This window comes from Macaca nemestrina, chromosome 2 (assembly GCF_043159975.1).
Source record: "Macaca nemestrina isolate mMacNem1 chromosome 2, mMacNem.hap1, whole genome shotgun sequence".
NCBI lineage: Eukaryota > Metazoa > Chordata > Mammalia > Primates > Cercopithecidae > Macaca > Macaca nemestrina.
Genome location: NC_092126.1, coordinates 10,756,143 through 10,777,517, shown reverse-complemented (window position 1 = coordinate 10,777,517; position 21,375 = coordinate 10,756,143). Strand labels below are relative to the sequence as shown.

General features: G+C 37.1%; 1 long non-coding RNA gene and 1 other non-coding gene across 4 annotated transcripts in view; both read right to left on the bottom strand.

Moving 5' to 3' along the window:
• Positions 1–21,375, bottom strand: part of LOC105470892 (uncharacterized) — a 313,903-nt gene that overhangs the window by 94,045 nt on the left and 198,483 nt on the right. For 2 of the 3 annotated variants that reach the window (XR_011619550.1, XR_011619549.1), the window contains exon 3: positions 16,604–16,670. The exons of the other annotated variant lie outside the window; for it this stretch is intronic. This is a non-coding gene — a long non-coding RNA (uncharacterized lncRNA). The remainder of the gene's footprint in view (positions 1–16,603; positions 16,671–21,375) is intronic. 3 annotated transcript variants of the gene reach the window in all.
• LOC112424803 (small nucleolar RNA U13) lies at positions 17,907–18,011 on the bottom strand. Its single transcript, XR_003015740.1, has one exon. It is a non-coding gene; the product is annotated as a small nucleolar RNA U13 (small nucleolar RNA).

Genomic DNA, 21,375 nt, shown 5'->3' with positions numbered 1-21,375 from the left:
TTGGGCTGATTGATAATACTAAAGTAGTGGGGAGCTTAACTTACATTCTTCTGTTAGTCTAGGTGTTTGATAAATTGAGGCATTTGACGATAGGCAGGAGATTTCTGAATTATGTATGTTATTTGCACAGGATGGCTCTATGTTCTGGGCCATAAAAAAAGGCAGACCTATAGCTTACCTGCTTTATCTCTTTGCTTTTCCCTGGTCCCCCCACCCTGACTCCTTTTCCCTAATTAGGATGCCACAATCTAAACTATTAATACTTTTTTTTTTTTTTAATTTGACTAACTGTGATAGAAGAAAACTATGTCTTTCTTCTTCTTTTTTTTTTTTTTTTTTTTTTTGAGACAGAGTCTTGCTCTGTCACCCATGCTGGAGTGCAGTGGCGTGATCTTGGCTCACTGTAACCTCTGCCTCCCAGGTTCAAGCAATTTTCCTGCCTCATCCCCCTGATTAGCTGGGACTACAGGCGCATGCCACCACGCTCGACTATTTTTTTTGTAGTTTTAGTAGAGATGGGATTTCACCATGTTGCCCAGGATGGTCTCGAACTTCTGAGCTCAAGCAATCCTCCCACCTCGGCCTCCCAAAGTGCTAGGATTACAGGCATGAGCCACCACACCTGGCCTACATCTTTGTTCTTTACAGAAAATAACATCACAAAATTTTTTTAAAAATTGATCAAATTATAGCATATAAAGTGTTACAGTATGTCAGGCTATGTGACATTTTTGAATTTTGTTATAGCTGTAGTATTTGGCCGCATTCTTAAATTTGTAATTTATTGTGATTTCTTTTCTCATTCTAATAAACATTCATTTTCACTCCTAACTTTGTATTTTTGTACTCTTAAAGGGCTCAATCATATTTTATAGGTTTCAGACCCCACCAAACCTGCTGCCCCCTGGCAGTGAGGAAGAGAGAAAGAGCCTGGTGTGGAGTTGGTGGAAGAGAGGATGGCATTAACTGGGACCCAAAGTATAGGTTCAAGTTATGGGGTGAAGTAAAAGAGCTTGCAGATAGGTGGCTGGTAGCACTAAACTAAATTCTGGCTCAGTCAGGTTATATCTGTAAAGAGACAGGAGGTTGAGCAGTGGACTGGATGGTTTCCAAAAGTTCTTAGTAACAATACAATAATAATTTTTGTCACTACTGAGCACTTATTACATGTCATGCATTGTGTCAGAGGTCAGCAAACTATATAGCCCATGGACCAAGTCTATCCTCTTCTGTTTTTGTAAATCAAATTTTACTGGAACACATCTGTAACTATTCTTTTAGGTATTATCTATGACCACCTTTGTGCTATGAAGGTAGAATTAAGTAATTGTGACAAAGACTATGTGACTTGTATAGTCTAAAATATTTACTATTTGGCTCTTATAGAAAACATTTGCTGGCCCCTGCACTCTGTGGTCATTGTTTCTGGGGAAGGTTGCATTTTCCAAATATGTCCATATAGTGTCTCCCAACCCATATTCTCTTGTAAAAATGTGAACTTGTTCCACGTCATCAAGAGGTGAAGTCAGCTTCTGTCTGGGTGGGTCCTGTGACTGCTTTAACCAATAACATAGAAGTAAAGTTGGACCATTCTTTAGCTCACCAGCAGCTTCTGCTTCCTGCCTATGGGAAGCCAGCTGCCAGTTAAGAAATACAAGTATCTGAGACCACCATGCTGTGAAAAGCCCAAATCCCACAGAAAGGCCCTGGCATGAGGTGCCATGTAGAGAAACACCACAAGGGTCATGGAGGAGCCCCACAGGAGTAAAGAAAATATCTTGGAAGCGGATCCAAGCACGCACAGCCCCAGTTGACACCCTGCGGATCCCACACAGATTGTGTAAACAAACCCATCCTAAGTTCATGACTCACAGAATCATTAGATGTAATAAAATGTTTTTATCCATTGAGTTGGGGTTCATTTGTCAAACAGCAATAGCTAATTGGAACAATCTTATATGATTCTCATAACTGGCCCAGTACAGATGAATTGTTAGTCTCATTTTATGTGTGAAATAGCCAAAAGTTGGAGAACTCAAATTATATGCCCCATGTCACACAGCTGGTAAATGACAAAGCCAGAGTTCAAACCAAAGTTTGTCAGGCTCTGAAGCCCTGGTACTTTAGGCGCCTTCCTGTATTGACATTCTGTGTGCTGAAAGCTGACAAAGCTGGGAGATGACTGGTCAAGCAGGAGGCCCCTGAGAAGGTCATATTCCCAGACATACTGAGAATTGGGCTCAAACTGAAGTTTGAGCATTCAACTTCTACAGAGTTGAGCAGTTAGTAATATGCCAAACATTAATTCCTTGGCAATTATCACAACCATGTTTCTTTTCCATCCACAATATGTTTTTATTTGCCTCCAAGGCACAGTTGTCTTTTAAAATGCTTTCTTTTAAAATCAGCTTTATTGAGATATAAAACACATAGCATAGAACCCACCCATCCTAAGTGCACAGTTGAGTTATTTCTAGTAAATTTACACAGTTGTACAATCATCACCACAATCCACTTTAGAACATTTCTATCACCCAAAAAGGTCCCTCATACCAACTTGTGGTCAATTCCTATTCCCACAGCTAACCCCCAGCAACCACTGATCTGCTTTCTGTCTCTACAGGTTTGCCTTTTCTGAAAAGGCTGTATCAATGGAAGCATACAATGTGTGGTTTGCTGTGTCTGGTTTCTTTCATTTATAATTTATCAGCAATTTGTTTCCTTCAATTGCTGAAGAGTAGTCTATTGTATGCATATCTTATGCTTGTTTTTACAATCACCAGTTGGTGGACATATGGATTGGTTCCAGTCTGGGACTGCACCAATGGCAGCATTTAAACAGTGTTTGATTGCTTAAAAAGACTGACAGGACCCAAAGTGACGATGCTTACAAAGGAGACAAGAATATAGCAATGTTATTCAAGTAAGAACCTCAGACACTTCCTATCACATTCCCCACAGTCAAGAAGGTTGACCAAGATTTGTGAAGAGTTAGGGGAATCCAAATTGATTATTTAGGGCCCAGGGAATCTCCATCCTTCAATGACTTGTTCTCTAGACTCTCAAATCTAATCTTGAGTTTTCTTGGATGCAACTCTCATTTTAGATGGCTACTGCTTATGAATAATACAATTTAGAACATTGGCTTTACTTGACAATTCAGTTTAATTATTGATTTTTTTAAAAAGGGATATTCTCAAACCCTCAGAATCATGGATGGCACTACAAATAGATTAGTTCATGATTATGATAGTGTTGCTAAAATGGTAACACAGTGATGTCCTTGAATGAAATATGCAGATAAATACACTTTTACTTGATTATGCAAATGATCCTTTTTAACAACAAAATGGAAGCAGACAAATCTTTAAAGTATCTGAAAAAAAAGTAGCTGGATTTTCTCAGGATAAACCAATAGTTTACCTTCTGATCTTGAGTAATTATGTCTGTCTCATCCAGTAGCTTCTATTCTCCTGAAAGGCAGGAATTGTCTCATTTTTATTTGAATTTCCTTTATGACTAGTACAGTGCCTGGCACACAATCAGCACTCAGAAATATTTTTGCTGACTTAAAGTGTCATCACAAGTTGCTTTTTACATATGCCAGTTCCTTTACTCCTTGGGAGGATTTTGCAAAGCGTTACAACTCTAGTTTTCACAGAGAAAGGAACTAACCCTAAGGGAGGGTAAGTGATTTGCCCAAGATAGTACCACTAGTAAAAGGCAAAGTTAGGATTTAGTCCTGGCCTGATTTCTATAGCGTCCTTTATAGACAGGAAAATAGAACACAAAATAATCTAAAACAAGATGTTTCTTTGCCAGCTTGCTGTTGTGGATTTCATGCTTTTCTCTCCTTTTTACACCATTGATTTATCATATTATGCTCTTCAATTACATGTGGCAGTTTCCTCCCACAATGGCTCTGCAGCCTGTGCTGTAATTGCTCCTCACGGAACCTGAGCCCACGTACCTACAATTTCCCCATCAACTCAGCAGCCCCTACTGCCTCCAAAGGACCATGGCTAATATAGCCCACAGATGTATATGCACCTGTGATTACTGCCATTTTCCACTCAGTTATCATTAAGAAGCACTACTCTAGAGTGCCTTTTAAATATTGTGTATTGGCAACACTCTGATGCGGGTAGGTGGCTAAGAACCATTATCCTCCAAGTTATTATTGGAAAGTGGTACCCTTAAGGTGGGAGCTGACATGTTCGCTCACATGATTGAGGGAGGATGCAAAGTTCTTCTAGAATTAAGGTCCATTCCCTGTTGTTAAGGTGAGGGCACAAGGCTCCTTCCTAAGTAATTAATTAAGCTTCCACTTAAGGGGGAAGGGCGGGAAACTTCAGTTAAAAAACTACTAGAGTTTGTGCTGTACAAGAAAAAAGTGGTTGAGAAATAAGGGATTCCCCCAATTTCTTAGGTATATAAATCCCTAAAATACATTTCAAAATAAACTCAAGCAGGTCATGGAACCCGAGAACTAAAAAGACTTTGAACATATGAGGAAATTGCAGTCTACGCAGGGAGCAGGGCTTGGCCAAGTCACTCAGCAAGTGAGTAGCCAAGAATGAGATTTTAAGACCTCCCAACATGGGCCTTCTTCACCATTGTTCAACTGAAGGTTGAGGTGGGACAGTGATGCTACTTTTGCCTTCCATCTCTGGGAGCTTCTTTCAGAAGCAGTAATAGAAACACCAGGTTTCTGGGACAGTGGCTCCTGCCATTGGAAGAACATTATTTCTAGGACACCCAAATCCAGAGCTTAGTCTAGAAACTCTGGTCAAGAAAGCCAAATATTGCTGAAGAGATTTAAAATGAAAAGCATAAAAGTGCTAGTACATGTGCCTAAGATAAACCCCCCTCTCCACCTCAGGACTGAGAGAAGCTGGTCAAAACGCTGATTCTAGAGACCCGAGACACTTCTGGGAGAGATTAAGGGATTAAGTGCAAGGATTTTCCCAACGAACCTGAAGCCCAGGGTAACTAATCATTGTCACAAAAGAAGGGACTCCCTTTCCTCAGGGTTAACTAAAAGTAAGGAGCTGCAGGAAAGACTGAACAGGGGTCCAGAAGGGCTGCCTTGAGGCAGGGACATCATGGAGAGCCACAGTCTGAGGAACTTGACTGGCATCCAGCAAAGACAAGGCTTAGCTGAGGCAACCACCACCTAAAAACACCAATGAAACAGCAGTCACAACTGAACATATTGGGCACTTATCATGGGCCCAACACTTTTTAAAGTGTTCTTTGTACATGACCTTATTTGATCCTTATAGCAGCCTCTGTAATTCTAATAAGAATTAGAGAATGTGGTAGGGCCACTTTCAAAAGTTCTGGGAAAGGATTACTATAAAGGAGAACCCTCCCATTAGTAACATTTTAAAAGAGACCAGTACTATTTTGAGATCTCACCACTTCTTTGTGTATGTATAAATAATAATTTTTTTTATATACATGTTAGTTTGAACCAAGGGAAACCTTCCATTTTGTATCTCAAAAATGATCAAATAGCAAAAATTGTATATGGCTCAAATATATATAAAATGTATATTCTTTGTTGGAGGCAAGTGAAAAAGTAGCAGGCAAATACAACAGTGTGGATATGTGCTATGTAAGGAGTAAATACTGTGTATGCTGAAGAAAAAAAGACATGAAAGAGAGTTCTAACCAAGTTTTCAGTGAGGTGAGCAGTCAGGAGAGACCTCTAGAGGAGGTCTCTTTTTTTCCTCTTAGAGGAGAAAATGACATCTATGTTAAGACCTGAATGGATGACAGTAAAGGAAATTAATCACTAGGAGCCAGATTTAATAAGTCAGCAATGCTTTGCATCATGATGAAGTAGTTGGTACAGCACTTGCACTGCTACTGTAAACAAGTAAAAACTGGGCAAAATATATGAGGAAAAAAACCATTTGCAGACATCGGATAACAGGCATCACAAGATCATAATTACCGGGAATAGGAACACAAAGTGAATCCTTTAATTTATTAAAATCAACACATTTTGAAAGATTGAAATAATAAAGAATATGTTCTCTGATTTTACAGAATTAAATTAGAAACTAAAAACAGAAAGAGATCTAAAAATAAACAACATAGTTGTAAGTAACTCAGGTTAAAAAAGAAATCACAAGGGGAATTTAAAAATATTTTGAACTGAATGAAAATAAATATAAATGTGTGGGACACAATTAAAATAGTACCTAGAAGATGTATAACTTCAAGTGATTATATCAGAAAGTAATGAAGAGTCAAATCAATGATTTAAACTTACATGTTAATCTGCTACAAAAAGGTGAGACAATAAAATTTCGAGTGGAAAGAATAAAATAGTAGAGATAAGAGCAGAAATCAGCCAAATAGAAAATGTACAAATAGCAGAGAAAATAAATGAAACCAAAAGCTGATTTTTAAAAAAAGAACAATAAAACTAATAACTTCTATCTAAACACACCAAGAAAACAAAGAAGACACAAATTATTTATATCAAGAACAAAAAAGGGAACATGATTACAAATTTTACAGTCACTAAAAGAATAATAAGGTCTATTATAAATAACTTTATGCCAATAAATTTAACTTCTGATAGGAAATGGAAGAATCCTTTGAAAACACACATAACCAAAACTGACAAGAGAAAATAGAAATTCCAAATAGTCTATCTAAAAATAATTTTATTTCTAACTAAAAATGTTTCAGAAAGAAAAATCCCAGCCAAGATGACATCTATCATGATTAATTTCAAACATGTAAGGAAGAAATCTTAATAATTATACACAATCTCTTTCATGAAATAGGGAAAGTGATGGTACATGAGCTGTCACTAGATAGGCATTCAGACAAAACATCAGCAGTACCACGATGACCCTGCTTTCCTAACGGAGCCTTGTGGCGTCTGCAATTCCACTTGTGGGCACTTATCCAAGAGAAATTAAAGCATATGTCCATAAAAATGCTTGTATACAAATCTTTGCAGAATCGTTATTTATGCTAGATTAAAAACTGGTAACAATCTAAATATGCATTAGCAGGAGAAGGTATAAACAATTTTAATACATATATATGGTAAAATACTACTCAGAAACAAAAAAGAATATATTACAGATATATGCAAAAGCATGGATTAATCTCAAAAGCATTACACTGAGTAAAAGTAGCCAGACACAGAAGATTGTGTGTGTGTGTGTGTGTGTATATATATAAATATATATGTGTGTGCATGTGTGTGTGTATAAATATACATATATATATATCAGAAAGTATAGATTTTTCTCCTGCTAAATCCATGCTCCGTATGCACCATCATTACTCCAGTACCTTGAAGAACTACAGGAATCTGGAAAGGACCTAAAATACCCTATGTTCAAATAACAATAAGCTCAACACCTTTTAAATGAAAATGTTTGCACCCACTGGTGGTAACTTGAAGCCATAGGAGAAAGATAACATTTATTTCTGAAGTGTCAGTTTTGATCAAACCTGCTTTAGTTAGTAAGATTATATATATATACACAAACGCAGAGACATACACACAAGACCAAAATATGTATAAGAAACAAACACTGATGTACTATGGAATATAAAAATTATAAAGTTTTAAAGATAAAGCATGAGGCTGGGTTGTGGTGACTCACACCTGTAGTCTCAGTGCTTTGGGAGGCCACAAAGAGAGGATCGCTTAAGCCCAGGAGTTTGTGACTAGCCTGGGCAACATAGTGAGCACTGTTTCTACAAATATTTTTTTAAAAATTAGCCGTGCATGGTGGAGTGTGCCTGTAGTCCTAGGTATTCCGGAGGCTGAGGTGGGAGGATCACTTGAGCCCAGAAGTTGTGGGCTGCAGTGAGCTATGATTGCACCACTGCACTCTAGCCTGGGCAGCAATGAAACACTGACTCAAATAAATAAATAACTACATAATGAAAGATAAAGTATGAGATTTTGAAGACATTTTATGTTTTCAGCAGGCTAATTTAACCTAAATTTCTAGGTTTCCTTCACCTCCTGCCCTCCACTTCACGTCTTCTACCCACCCCTGTGAGAGGTAGGAAGAGGTAGGAATGATCTCTATTCATTCTCCTTGGTCATTCAGGGACTTAGATGGGTATGTTTGACAAAGACTGATGAAAGGCATATGCTAACAGGTACCAAGAACTAGGAGATGGTGTCAGATGCTCTTTGGCTTTCCTCAGCATCACCTAACCTGAAGAACCTGGAGGACTCTTGCTTGGGACCCTTCCCAGAAGAAGAAGTTGTCAATCTTGTGGTTTGACCATTCCATTACCACCCTTTCTACTTATTCTATCCATCTTCCATGACCCTGATTGCACCAGGCCACAAACAGTCCTTAGTGCATTGTATACTCAAGAACCTAGACCCAGAGGCTACAGAGAGGGCACACAAACATGTGGACAAGGAACTTCCAAGTTTTTGCGAATACCACTACTAGCTGACTCACTACCTGAATCACCAGGAGAGAATGAACGATGGAAGGGGCATTGATAGTCTCCCATGCTTCTGTGCGACCCAGAGAATATCAGAGCTTCTCAGAGCAGTTACTGGAACATTGGCTCTTCTATATTTATGGACTTTAGGATCTATATACTTCTTTGTTTTTAATATCACATGTTGTTTCTATCAGAAGATTTTGTTGTAATGAGTCAGTGCTTCTCACTGGAACTAATACTGGTCACAGGGCACGTTTTAAAATTTAATGGGATCATTTGATTTGTTACTGGTATTAGTGGACAAGAGCCAGGAATGACAGACATTTTGCATTGCAAAGGACAGCTCCAAACAACGAAGAATTGTCTTACATTCCATGTAAAAGTTAAATGTCCTTTTTTACACTAGTCTGACCCTAGCATTTAACTATATATATATATATAAAAATAGAGTTTAATATATATATACACACACACACTCACACTGCTAATGGCATTTGAATTCCATTGTAACACACCTGTGCTGATCTGCATTTGTGCTTATGGCATGCAATATAATTCTGTGAAGAAGTGCAAGCATTTCACTCCTTGCTCATATACTCGAGTGTGATGTGCTCCAGCAATTGCATTACTAAAATGTTGTTATTTTGTTACAAATTACTTCCCTTTATTTCTTCATGTATTAAGTTCAGGGCATTATATTGCAGTTTGTGAAATGATATGTTTATAGATTACATTATCTATGATTTTTATATCCAGATACTAAATGGGATACCACAAAATGTTTGTTGTTGTTGCTTTTGTTGTGTGCATGTTTGTTTGTGTGCTTTGTTTTGTTTTTTTAGAAAAAACAGCATTCGATCTAAAAGTCAAGAAAACGACGGATATAGGTGATAAATATTGACAGCTTAAACAAAGACTTGAGGGGTGGAAAAGAAAGTCACTGTGGTTATAGAATTAACAGAATTTACAAAGTGATTTGATTCAGTGGATTATAATTAAGCTCTGTTTCAACTTTCCCTTCTGTCGGCTAAATAAACCCAGAGCCATCAACCAACTTGGCCTGCTTTACAAACCTTTTGTCATCGTGGCTGCTGGCTTCAGAAGCACTTCCTTGGGTCTCTAAGTTGTGTTCAGTTATGGCTTTCCAAACAGAGCTTAAACATATTAAGCGAGAAATCAAGTCTCCCAATTCCCACATAATACACTATACACTGGCTCACAGATCTGACCATGTACGTGAATATGCACATGTAGCAGACATTATCAGTGGCCTGTCTATATTCTCCCATCTCTTGTATATGTTGAGTGGCTTGCAACTGCCAGCATCTGCATTTCTTTGATTAAGAGTCTTCTTTGGCCACGGAAGCCCATCATGAAGGAGGCTGGAAGTGCAGCCCATCCACATCCCCCAAATAACACTCAACCTGTAACTTCCTGGAGTAGGTATATAAATACTGGAGCTCTCTCATCGCTTATATGGGATAACTCTAAGGTGTGTGCCCAACACTGCTCTCCAGGGTTTCCTCTGCAGAATTAAACTCCAGTCATCCACAGTAATAGATGATTTGATAATCAACCCCATGTCAGCTGCCTTCCCTGTCTCATTTTCCCCTTCCTTCACCAGTGCTTCTGGCACCTCCCAAATAAACTGCTTTGCTCTTGTATCTTTGTTTCAAGGTGAGCTTCTGGTGTAATTCGAACTATGATAATTTGTCATTCATTGGACTAGAGTCCTCTCATTGTAGAGGTCTGTAGTTGAAGAGCTCAGGCCTAGGAGACAGACCTGGACCCTAGCTCCCATCTGTAACAACTCACCGTTTGAGTTTAGGCATGTTACTTCTCTCTGGGCTTTAGTTTTCTTACCTTTAAAATAAGAATTTGGTTACGTTAGCCTTTCCCAAAATGCACTCATTGGAAGAACACTTGGTTTTTGAAATGTTAATAGTTGTCATGGGGAAAACAGAAGAGAAGGAAAACATTTCTGGTCTGTATCAGGATTATGCTGAAGTAAAAGTAGGAGTGCCTAGCTCAGTGCCTGACGTACAGTAGTCTTGCAATAAATGGTGATTGATTCTGAATACTAATGAGTTAGCTCATGCTCCACACAGAATTGCCATAGACAGGGGTTCTTAACCTGAAGTCCATGAACTTCCTGAAATTATAATTAGAATTATGTACCCTGTGCTCCTGTGCCCTTTCCTGGGGCAAATTTCTCAGTTGAATTATATTTTTAGGCTCCCTACAAAATTAGCTCTGTATTAAGCCATTTATTCTTATCAGTTGTTTTAAAACATAACAGCAAACCACTACTTCCATTTCAGTGATTGATCATCAATAAGCACTTACTAAACATCTTATCTCCCTTTTGGAGGAACAGTTTCTAGGTCTTTGTGCAGTGGTCAGTTGTAGAAGGATGTAGTTGAAGAGCTACATAAGAATTTCTGAGATATGAGTACAAATTGAATAAAATGATATTTAAATATAAGAATTCAGTTGACAAAGGAAAAAGAACTAATGGGTTAAAAAAACAAACAAACAAACAAAAAAACAAAAAAAAAAATCCTGTATGTCACAGGAAGAGGATCGGCATTTAGGTAGAAATTTTAAAAAAAGGTGAATCTGGCCAGTTTGATGGAGATATGCTCTGTGTTGGAATGGGGGTGAGATAGACACTAAATGGGTCAGGATGATCAGGCTGCTGTTAGAACACTTTCTCCATTCTTTTCCGTTAGAGCAACAGAACACAAGTCTTAGATTAAAATGTTTTGCCCCACCGTCAGTCCATCCATTGGATCAGTGTGTCCTGGTGTTTATTATTATTATTGTTTTAATGTTCACTACATCTGTCTTTGGTGCCTCAATAGCTTGCACAGTCCTTTCCTATGTGTAAGGCCTTAATAACATTTTTCAGGCTGTTTGGAGATCTGATGTTATCCCAAACCATGAACAGCAGAGCTGTCTTCATATGAATCAACCTCAAGGAGAATGGAACAAACCACTAGAGGTGTTTCCAGCTCCAATGTTTTTTTTCAGTGTTTTTCTCCATACAAAGCCTAATCTTTGGTTGTTATTGACAACTGTTATGACCACATTTGAGAGTGTGTGCAAGGAGCCGTGTGGAGGAAGTGTGGAGGCAGAAAGAAAAAGAGACAAATTGGCAGAAATAATTTTAAGTGACGCCTTTTCCCCCAATTACTTAAACTCACCTGGTTTTGTCTACATCAAGAGAGGCATAATTTTCTTATTTTTAAAAACAAATTATGCCTCAGTAGAAAACAAATGCATTATCATGGGTAGAAGGCAAAAACATTGTCAAAATAATTGCTATGGGAGATAGAATCCAGTTTCAGCAAACTCTTTTCAGTTTCTTATAGGCAGTAAATTGTTTTTAACGAGAATAAACTAAACAATATCATTGGTACAATGACCTCTGCTACACTTTTTCAGTTAGAATTTCTAGCTCAGTCAGTCTTCACATTTTTGTGAGTTAATAACTGAGGATTTTAAGTACTGGTAGTTGTATGCTTAGTAACTATTAAAGAGAAAATACATAAAATGATGTTGTAGTTATTGTTGATACTGGTTGTGGGACCACAGCTGGGACTGTCACCCACAAAACCTATACATAGCCTCCCTCTATAGTCTTTACTTTCTCATGTCAAGGTAGTTTGGTTTCAAGAGCAAGTATCTCAAGAAAACCTTACGTCACCTCTATCATCTTTTATGACCCACACTAAGGTCACTCAGACTCAGGTGTCCTTGGCTCAAGTCACAGAACTCACTCCTGCTCCCATAACAAACCAACCCAGACTTATTTGCTTCAGGTCAACATTATATTAGAAGAAAAATATCTGGGATTAGAGATAGCATTGTGGCCATTTAAAAAAGTACAATCTTGCACAAATAGAAAAAATGATATCACCATTTTTGTAACATTCTTAAGTGAATATATGAGCTTATTACACCAGGTAATGAGATCAGTGTCTCAGTATCACCTCCCCTCATCGGGCTTCTCTGCTGTAGAGCAAATGCAGGTAAAACACACTCCAAAAGGGTCAAGGCAAAGAGGCACTGCTTGCCACCCTTACTATGCCATTTCCACACACGGAAGATTGTCCTTCTTGGTCTCTACTGAGCATACCTTCCAGCACATTCCATATTCTGCCCTTTCTAGCCTTCTTTTAATCATTCTGCTACATGAGATTTATCCCGCATTCAGACAACAAGGTTGAATGAAAATACGTACCTCGTCACAAAACAAAGCATCTCACAAATCAACTCTGGCTACATTTTTTGGCAGAAATAATAACAATGACATATGCAGCTACCAATTTTGAGTACTTAAATGCCAGACACTGGGCTAAGTGCTTAACAGACATTAGCTAAAGTAACCATCAATAGGATAAGAAGACAGGTCCTAGCATTATCATATTAAAAAAAACCAAACAAACAAATCAAAAGGCTCCATGAAGTTTATTATAAATTTGTCCCAGCTAGAACGTCATGGACTGGAACTTACAGAAACCTTGCTTTTAATCATTATGTTGTTATGCTCCTATACAGGCTAAGATTGTCTATATAATGTGACACTGATGGACTTGCATGATCTGGACCGTATTTTTCAGGTTTAACAGTTTTTCTCCAGCCCTATGCAATCTATGCAATAATGACCTAGTGCATCTTACTATATCCCCTTCCTCCAGAGACACATAGTCACTTTCACTCTTTTGTACATGTGCTTAAGGTATCTTTCTATTTTCCAGTTGGCAAAATAAAAATTCCCTGCGAAATGCCATTTCCTTTAGGAATCCTATACTGACTTCCTCAGACAGTTAAATGTCTCTCCTCTCAATCTCTATGTCACAGAATACATTCCTCTATTAAAGCTTCTCTGAAATCATTGAATTTAATTATCTGGGTGTCTTTTCCACAAGGTACTATACTACACGAGGCCTGAGATGTACCATTTGTCTGCAAAGCTCAAAGATGAACACGGCACTTGTACCAAGTAGTCATACATTAACTATTTTTTAGAACTTTAGCTTCTTGCCATGATGAAGTGCACTAACCTTCTTGTACTAAATAATCATAAACCCGGATAAATACTATAACTGTTTTCTGATGTTGAACCAAAGGTAGTGGAAGACTGTGCTCTCTGAGAGCTGGGAAACCACAAGATAATCCCCACAATAACCGTGGCTTTCTGCCTGAAGGCACCTTTCAGACTGCAGGGCAGTGAAAAAAAAACCAAAACAGAGCACAGCTACATCACTGAGCTAAAAAAGATAGAGATCAGAATTTAAGACTACTGAAGCAGTCGGAGTTTCTGGAAACAGGATAAGAGGGAAAAGGAAGTTGAGTAGAGAAGGAGTTCCAGAAATCTGCATAGGGAGCCCTTTGAGTCTTTGGCTGAATATTAACCTGTATATATGCTAATTTCATATTTAGCCAAATTTAGACAAATTTCATAAAGCTATGCTAAAAGCATTTACCAGAAGGAAAAAAATACTGGGGAACTGTGAGCTAACCAAACCCCAGGGTTTGCACAGGGCTAGAAGATGATTGCATTCTGATCTGCCACAGTGGAGACATTTTGCTAAACATCCCAGATATGCAATAAAACGTAGAGAAAAGCGATACTTTAGGAATAGAATTAGCAGAACCCTAAGGTAGACATAATTCGACTCCTAAAAAGTTTATGAATAAATCTCAAAAGGAACATGTTAATCCTTGAGCAAATTCAATGCCGAGTGGAACAAAACACAAAATTCTATTATGAAAGTAGACAAAATTCTCCAAAAACATAATGTCTACAATATCATCTGTACAATCAAATTTACTATATATGTAAATGAACATAAATATGTGATCCACAACCAGAGAAAAGTCAGAAAAATAGAAACAAAGAAATGGGAAAAGTGATAAAATTAGTAAACAAGAATTTGAAAACAACTATTATAATTATATTCAAGATTTTAAAGGATAGCATAAGCATAGGGAGAGAATAGGGAATCTTAATGAAGGGAAATGTAGCATAATCAAATGGAAATTCTAGAATTGAGCGATGTAATATTTAAAAGGAAAAAATTATAAGATGAGTTTAATAGCAGATTAGACAGTCCATAAGAAAGGTTATCAAACTAAGATAGAAGAATAGAAATTATATAAATGGGGAGATGACACAAAAAATGCTGAGGGAAGTGAATAGCATCTCTGTGAGCTCTGGGACAATATAAAGGAGTCTAGTATGTGTGTAATTGGAATACCAGGAGGAGACACAAGAGAAGTTGAAGTGGTGAAAAATATTTACAGAAATAATGGTTGAAACCTTTTAAATAACATGAACAATATAAATCCATGGCTACAAGAAATTCAGTGTACTTCAAGCAAGATAGACACAAAGCTAGACCATAGTATATTAGAATCCAATTGATGTAAACCAGTAATATGTAAAATTAACAATAATACGCAAAATTAACAATAAAGAAAAAAATCTTAAAAACAGCCAGAGGGCAGAAGAAAAGACATATCAAAAACAAACACGAGAACAACTGATCATCAATTGTTCTCAATTATCAATTATCACTGATTTCTTATCAGAAACTACTCAAATCAGAGAAAATTAGAAGATCTGATGTGGTGGCAAGAAAACCTGTCAACTTAGAAATCATATCCAAAGAAAATGTTGTAAAAATGAAGGCAAAATAAAATAGTTTCAGACAGACGAAAGCAGAGAGACTTTGCAACTAGCACATCTTCCTTTGGGCTGAAACTCTCTTTAATGTTCTAGCCCAAAGGAAGATGGCATTCAATGGAAACTGAGATCTACAGTGGCAGACTGGATTAAGAAAATGTGGCACATATACACCATAGAATACTATGCAGCCATAAAAAAGGATGAGTTTGTGTCCTTTGTAGGGACATGGATGCAGCTGGAAACCATCATTCTTAGCAAACTATCACAAGAACAGAAAACCAAACACCGCATGTTCTCACTCATAGGTGGGAACTGAACAATGAGATCACTTGGACTTGGGAAGGGGAACATCACACACCGGGGTCTATCATGGGGAGCGGGGAGGGGGGAGGGATTGCACTGGGAGTTATACCTGATGTAAATGACGAGTTGATGGGTGCAGCACACCAACATGGCACAAGTATACATATGTAACAAAGCTGCACGTTATGCACATGTACCCTAGAACTTAAAGTATAATAATTAAAAAAAAAAAAAAAAAGAATAAAAAGAGCCAGAAATGGGGCCAGGCGCAGAGGCTCATACCTGTAATCCTAGCACTTTGGGAGGCTGAGGTGGGCAGATCACTTGAAGTCAGGAGTTCGAGACCAGCCTGGCCAACATGGTGAAACCCCATCTCTACTAAAAACACAAAAAATAGCTGAGTGTGGTGGCATGTGCCTGTAATCCCAGCTACCTGGGAGGCTGAGGCAGGAGAATTGCTAGAGCCCAGGAAGTGGAGGCTGGAGTGAGCTGAGATCACGCCACTGCACTCCAGCCTGGGCGACAGAGTGAGACTCTGTCTAAAAAAAAAAAAAAAAAAAAAAAAAAAAAAAAAAAAAAAAAAACAGAGACAGAGAGAGAGCCAGAAATGGTAAACACATGTATGTATTTGAATTTTTTCTCAACTCTTAAAGTTTTAAAAAGACAACTTACTACTGACTATTTAAAAAGGAAAAACAATGTGTTATAGGGTTCATAGCACATGAACAAGTAAAACACGTGATAACAATAGCACAAAAGACAGGGCTGAAATGGAGACAGAGTGTTAAAGAGTATTTACTTTATATGTGAAGTGATATATATTATTTGAAGGTTGACAGTGATAAGCTAAAGGTGTGTATTATGAACCCTAAAATTACCTCTGAGAAATAAAGCAGAGGGATGGCTAATAAACCAAAAGGGAAGATAAAATAAAATAATAGAAAGTACTTAGTTGATTCAAAAACAGGCAGAAAATAGGGAGAAAATCATGAAGAACAGAGCCAAAAATTAGAAAGTGAATATCAAATTGGCACAGTAATACTCCACATAGTAATTATATTAAATATAAATAGACCAAAAAATCCCATCAGAAAATGATTTTAAGATTTGATTAAAAAGGAAACACTAGCCATGCAGGGTGACTCATACCTGCCATCGCAGTACTTTGGGATGCTGAGGCAGAAGGATCACGTGAAACCAGGAGTTTGAGACCAGCCTAAGAAAGAAAGCAAGACCTTGACTCTACAAAAAGAAAAAAAAGGAAATAGCTGACTATAAGCTGTTTATAAAAGACACATATTAAATACAAAAGACTTATGTTAAATATAAATACATAAAAAATATAAATATAAATATAAGTTAAAGTTAAAAGATAGAAAAAGACAAACAAGGAAATTTAATCATAAGAAAACCAGAGAGGTTCTGTTAATATAAAACAAAGTAGATACAGAACAACGAGTATCACCAGAGATTAGGAGGGAAATTTCACAATGATTAAGAAGTAACAATTCATCAGGAAATCATAAAACATGATCCTAAGTGTGCATGCACCTAAATACACAACTTCAAAATACATAAAACAAAAACTGAGAGAATTGAAAAAAGGAAAAAAATCCACAACTACAGTTGGCAATTTCAAAACTCCTCTCTCAGGAATGAATAGAACAAGAAGGCAAAATCTAATAAGGAGATAGTCTTGAGCAACACTATCAATCAGCTTGCCCAATGGACATTTATAGAAAACTTTACTCAACAACTGCAGTATACAAGTTTTTTTCAAGTACACATGAAACACTTATCAAGAGAAGCAATATGGTAAGCCAAAATCTGAGTGTTCATAAATTTTTAAATGTATACAGAATATAAACATCTATTATATATAGAATATAAAATAGATATATAACTATAATATCTATATAGAATATAGACATATAGTAGATTATATATATCATAGATTCCAGGGGTAATGTGCAGATTCGCTACATGGGAATATTGCATAATGCTGGGATTTGGGCTTCTAGTGAATCTGCTTCTAGTGAACCTATCACTGAAATAGTGAACATAGTATCCAGTAAATAGTTTTTCCAACTCTTGCTCCCTCACTCTGTCTCTCCTTTTGGAGTCCCCAGTTTCTACTGCTTCTATCTTTATTTCCATGAGAACCTATTCTTTAGTTCCCACTTGTAGGTAAGTGAGAATATGCAGTATTTGATTTTCTGTTTCTGCATTAATTCACTTAGGATTATTGTCTCCAGCTCCATCTATGTTGTTGCAAAGGATGTGATTTTATTCGTTTTTATGGCTATGTAGTATTCTATGGTGTACATGTAGCACATTTTCTTTATCCAATATACCATTGATGGACACACAAGTTGATTCCATGCCTTTGTTATTGTGAGTAGTGCTGTAATAAACATGTAAGTGCAAGTGCTTTTTTTTTTTTTCCTTTTCAGGTCAGATGGATAATGTGCTGATGTCATAACAAGATTCAGAGGGTGGCACATCTCACACATGTGCATGAACATCCAATCATCATGTTCATGAACTACAAAAGGATCTGCAGGTATCTTTTTGATAGAATAATTTATTTTCCTTTAGGTAGATACCCAGTAATGGGAATTGCTGGGTTGTATAGTAGATCGATCTATTTTTAATTCTTTGAGAAATCTTCATATTGTTTTCCATAGGGGTGGAACTAATTTACATTCCCACCAACAATGTATAAGTGTTCCTTTTTCTCTGCATCCTCACCAACATCTGTTATTTTTTGACTTTCTAGTAATAGCCATTCTAACTGGTGTGACATGGTATCTCCTTGTGGTTTTAATTTGCATTTATCTGATGATTAGTTATGTTGAATTTTTTTTCATATATTTATTAGCTGCTTGTATTTTTTTTTCAAGAAGTGTCTGTTCATGCCCTTTGCCCACTTTTAATGTTTATTTCTTGTTGACTTACTAAAATTTCTTATAGATTGTGGATATTAGACCTTCACTGGATGTATAGTTTGCAAATATTTTCTCCCTTATTGTAGGTTGCCTGTTTACTCTGTTGGTTGTTTCTTTTGCTGGGCAGAAGTTCTTTAGTTTAATTAAGTCCCATTTGTCTATTTTTGTTTTTGTTGCGTTTACTTTTAATGTCTTAGTCACAAATTCTTTGGCTAGGCCAATGTCCAGAAGAGTATTTCCTAGATTTTCTTCTAGCATTTTTATAGGTCGAGGTCTTACATTTAAGTCTTTAATCCATCTTGAGTTAATTTTTGTATATGGTGAGAAGTAGGGATACAGTTTTATTCTTCTAAATATGGCTAGCCAATTTTCCAAGAACCATTTATTGAATAGGGTGTTGATATAGCTTGATATTTGCCCTTGCCAAAATCTCACGTTGAAATGTAATCCTAGCTAGGCATGGTAGCTCATGTCTGTAATCTCAGCACTTTAGGAGGCCAAGTCAGGTGGATCATCTGAGGTCAGGAGTTTGAGATCAGCTTGGCAAACATACTGAAACTCTGCCTTTACTAAAAATACAAAAAATTAGCCAGGTGCAGTGGTGTGTGCCTGTAGTCCCAGCTACTCAGGAGGCTGAGGCAGGAGAATTGTTTGAACCTGCGAGGTGAAGGTTGCAGTGAGTCGAGATCCTGCCACTGCACTCCAGCCTGGGCAAAAGAGCGAGACTCCATCTCAAAACAAACAAAAGAAAGAAAAGTAATCCTCAGGATTGGAATTGGGGCCTGGTGAGAGGTGTTTGGGTCATGGGGGCGGATCCCTCATGGATTGCTGCTGTCCTTACTGTAGTGAGATCTCAAACGATCTGGCTGTTTAAAGTGTGTGGTACCTCTTCCCTTCTCTCTTGCTCCTACTCTTACCATATGAGATGCTTGCTCCCCCTTCACCTTCCACCGTGACTGTAAGCTTCCTGAGGCCACTCCAGAAGCTGAGCAGATGCTGACACCATGCTTCCTGTACAGCTTGCAGAGCTATAAGCCAATTAAACCTTGTTTCCTTATAAATTACCCAGACTCAGGTAGTTGTTTATGACAATGCAAGAACAGCCTAAGACAGATGTTCTTTCTCCATTGTTTATTTTTGCCAACTTTGTTGCAGATCAGTTGATTGTAGGTGTATGGCTTTGTTTCTGAGTTCTCTATTCTGTTCCATTGGTCTATGTGTCTGTTTTTGTACCAGTACCATGCTGTTTGGATTACTCTAGCCTCCTAATATAGTTTGAAGTCTGGTAATGTTATGCTTCTGGCTTTATTCTTTTTGCTTAGAATTGCTTTGGCTATTTGGGCTCTTTTTGGTTCCATACAAATTTTGGACCAGTTTTTTCTAGTTCTGTGAAAAACGACATTGGCAATTTGATAGAAATTGCTTTAAATCTGCAATTTACTTGGGAAGTATGGCGTTTTAATGACATTGATTCTTCAACTCCATAAGCATGGAATGTTTTTCCATTTATTTACGTTGTTTCTGATTTCTTTCAGCAATGTTTTGTAGTTTTCCTTGTAGAGATCTTTGACCTCCTTGGTTAAATGTATTCCTAGGTATTTTGTGTGTGTGTGTGTGTGTCTATTGTAAATGGGATTGATGTCTTAATTTGTTTCTTAGTTTAAATGTTATTGGTGTATAGAAATGCTACTTATTTTGCAGATTGATTTTGTATCTTAAAACTACTGAATTCATTTATCAGCTTTAGGATTCTTTTGGAGAAAATTAGAGCTTTCTAGGTATAGGATCTTGTCATCAGCAAACAGAAGATTTGTCTTCCTCTTTTCATATTTTGGTGCCTTTTATTTCTCTCTCTTGTCTAATTGCTCTGGCTAGGACTTCTAGTACTATATAGGAGTGGTGAGAGTGGATAACCTTATCTTGTCATAATTCTTAGGGGGAGTGTTTTTAACTTTTGCCTGTTCAGTATGATGTTGTCTGTGAGTCTCTCATATATGGCTCTTATTATTTTGAGGTATGTTCCTTCAACGCCTAGTTTGTTGAGGATTTTTATCATGAAGGGATGTTGGATTTTACTGAACACTTTTTTTTTTTCTGTGCCTATTGAGATCATATAGTTTTTTATTTTAATTCTGTTTATGTGGTGAGTCACATTTATTGATTTGCATATGTTTAACCATTCTCGAATCCCATGAATAAAAACCACTTGATTGTGATAAATTATCTTTTTGATGTGCTGTTGGATTCAGTTGGCTAGTATTGTTCTGAGCATTTTTATGCCTGTGTTCATCAGGGATATGGGCCTGTAGTTTTCTTTTTTGGTTGTGTCTTTGCCAGATTTTGGTATCAGGATAATATTGGTTTAATAGAATGAGTTAGGGAAGAATCCCTCCTATTCAATTTACCAGCTGTTCTTTGAATGTCTGGTAGAATTTGGTGGTGTATCTATTTGGTCCAGGGCTTTTTTTTGATGGTAGATTTTTTTATTGCTGATTTACTTTCATATCTTATTATTGGTCTGTTCAAGATTTCAATTTATTGGTGGTTCAATCCTGGGAGGTTGTGTTTCCAGGAATTTATTTCTATTTCCTCTAGGTTTTCTAGTTTATATGCATAGAGATGTCGACAGTAGCCTTTGAGGGTTTTTGTATTTCTGTGTTGTCTGTTGTAATGTCACCTTTGTTATTTCTGATTGTGCTTATTTTAATCTTCTCTCTTTCCTCCTTAGTTAATCTAGCTGGAAGTCTATTAATTTTGTTTATCCTTTCAAAGAACCAATTTTGAAAGGTTCGTGGATCATTTTTATGGTTTTTTCATTGATCATTTGTATGTTATTTTTTTGTTTCGTTTTTGGTCTCAAATTCATTCAGTTCGGCTCTAATCTTTGTTATGTCTTTTCTTCTGCTAGCTTTGAATTAGGTTTATTCTTGTTTTCCTATTTCCTTTAGGTGCAACATTAGGTTGTTAATTTGG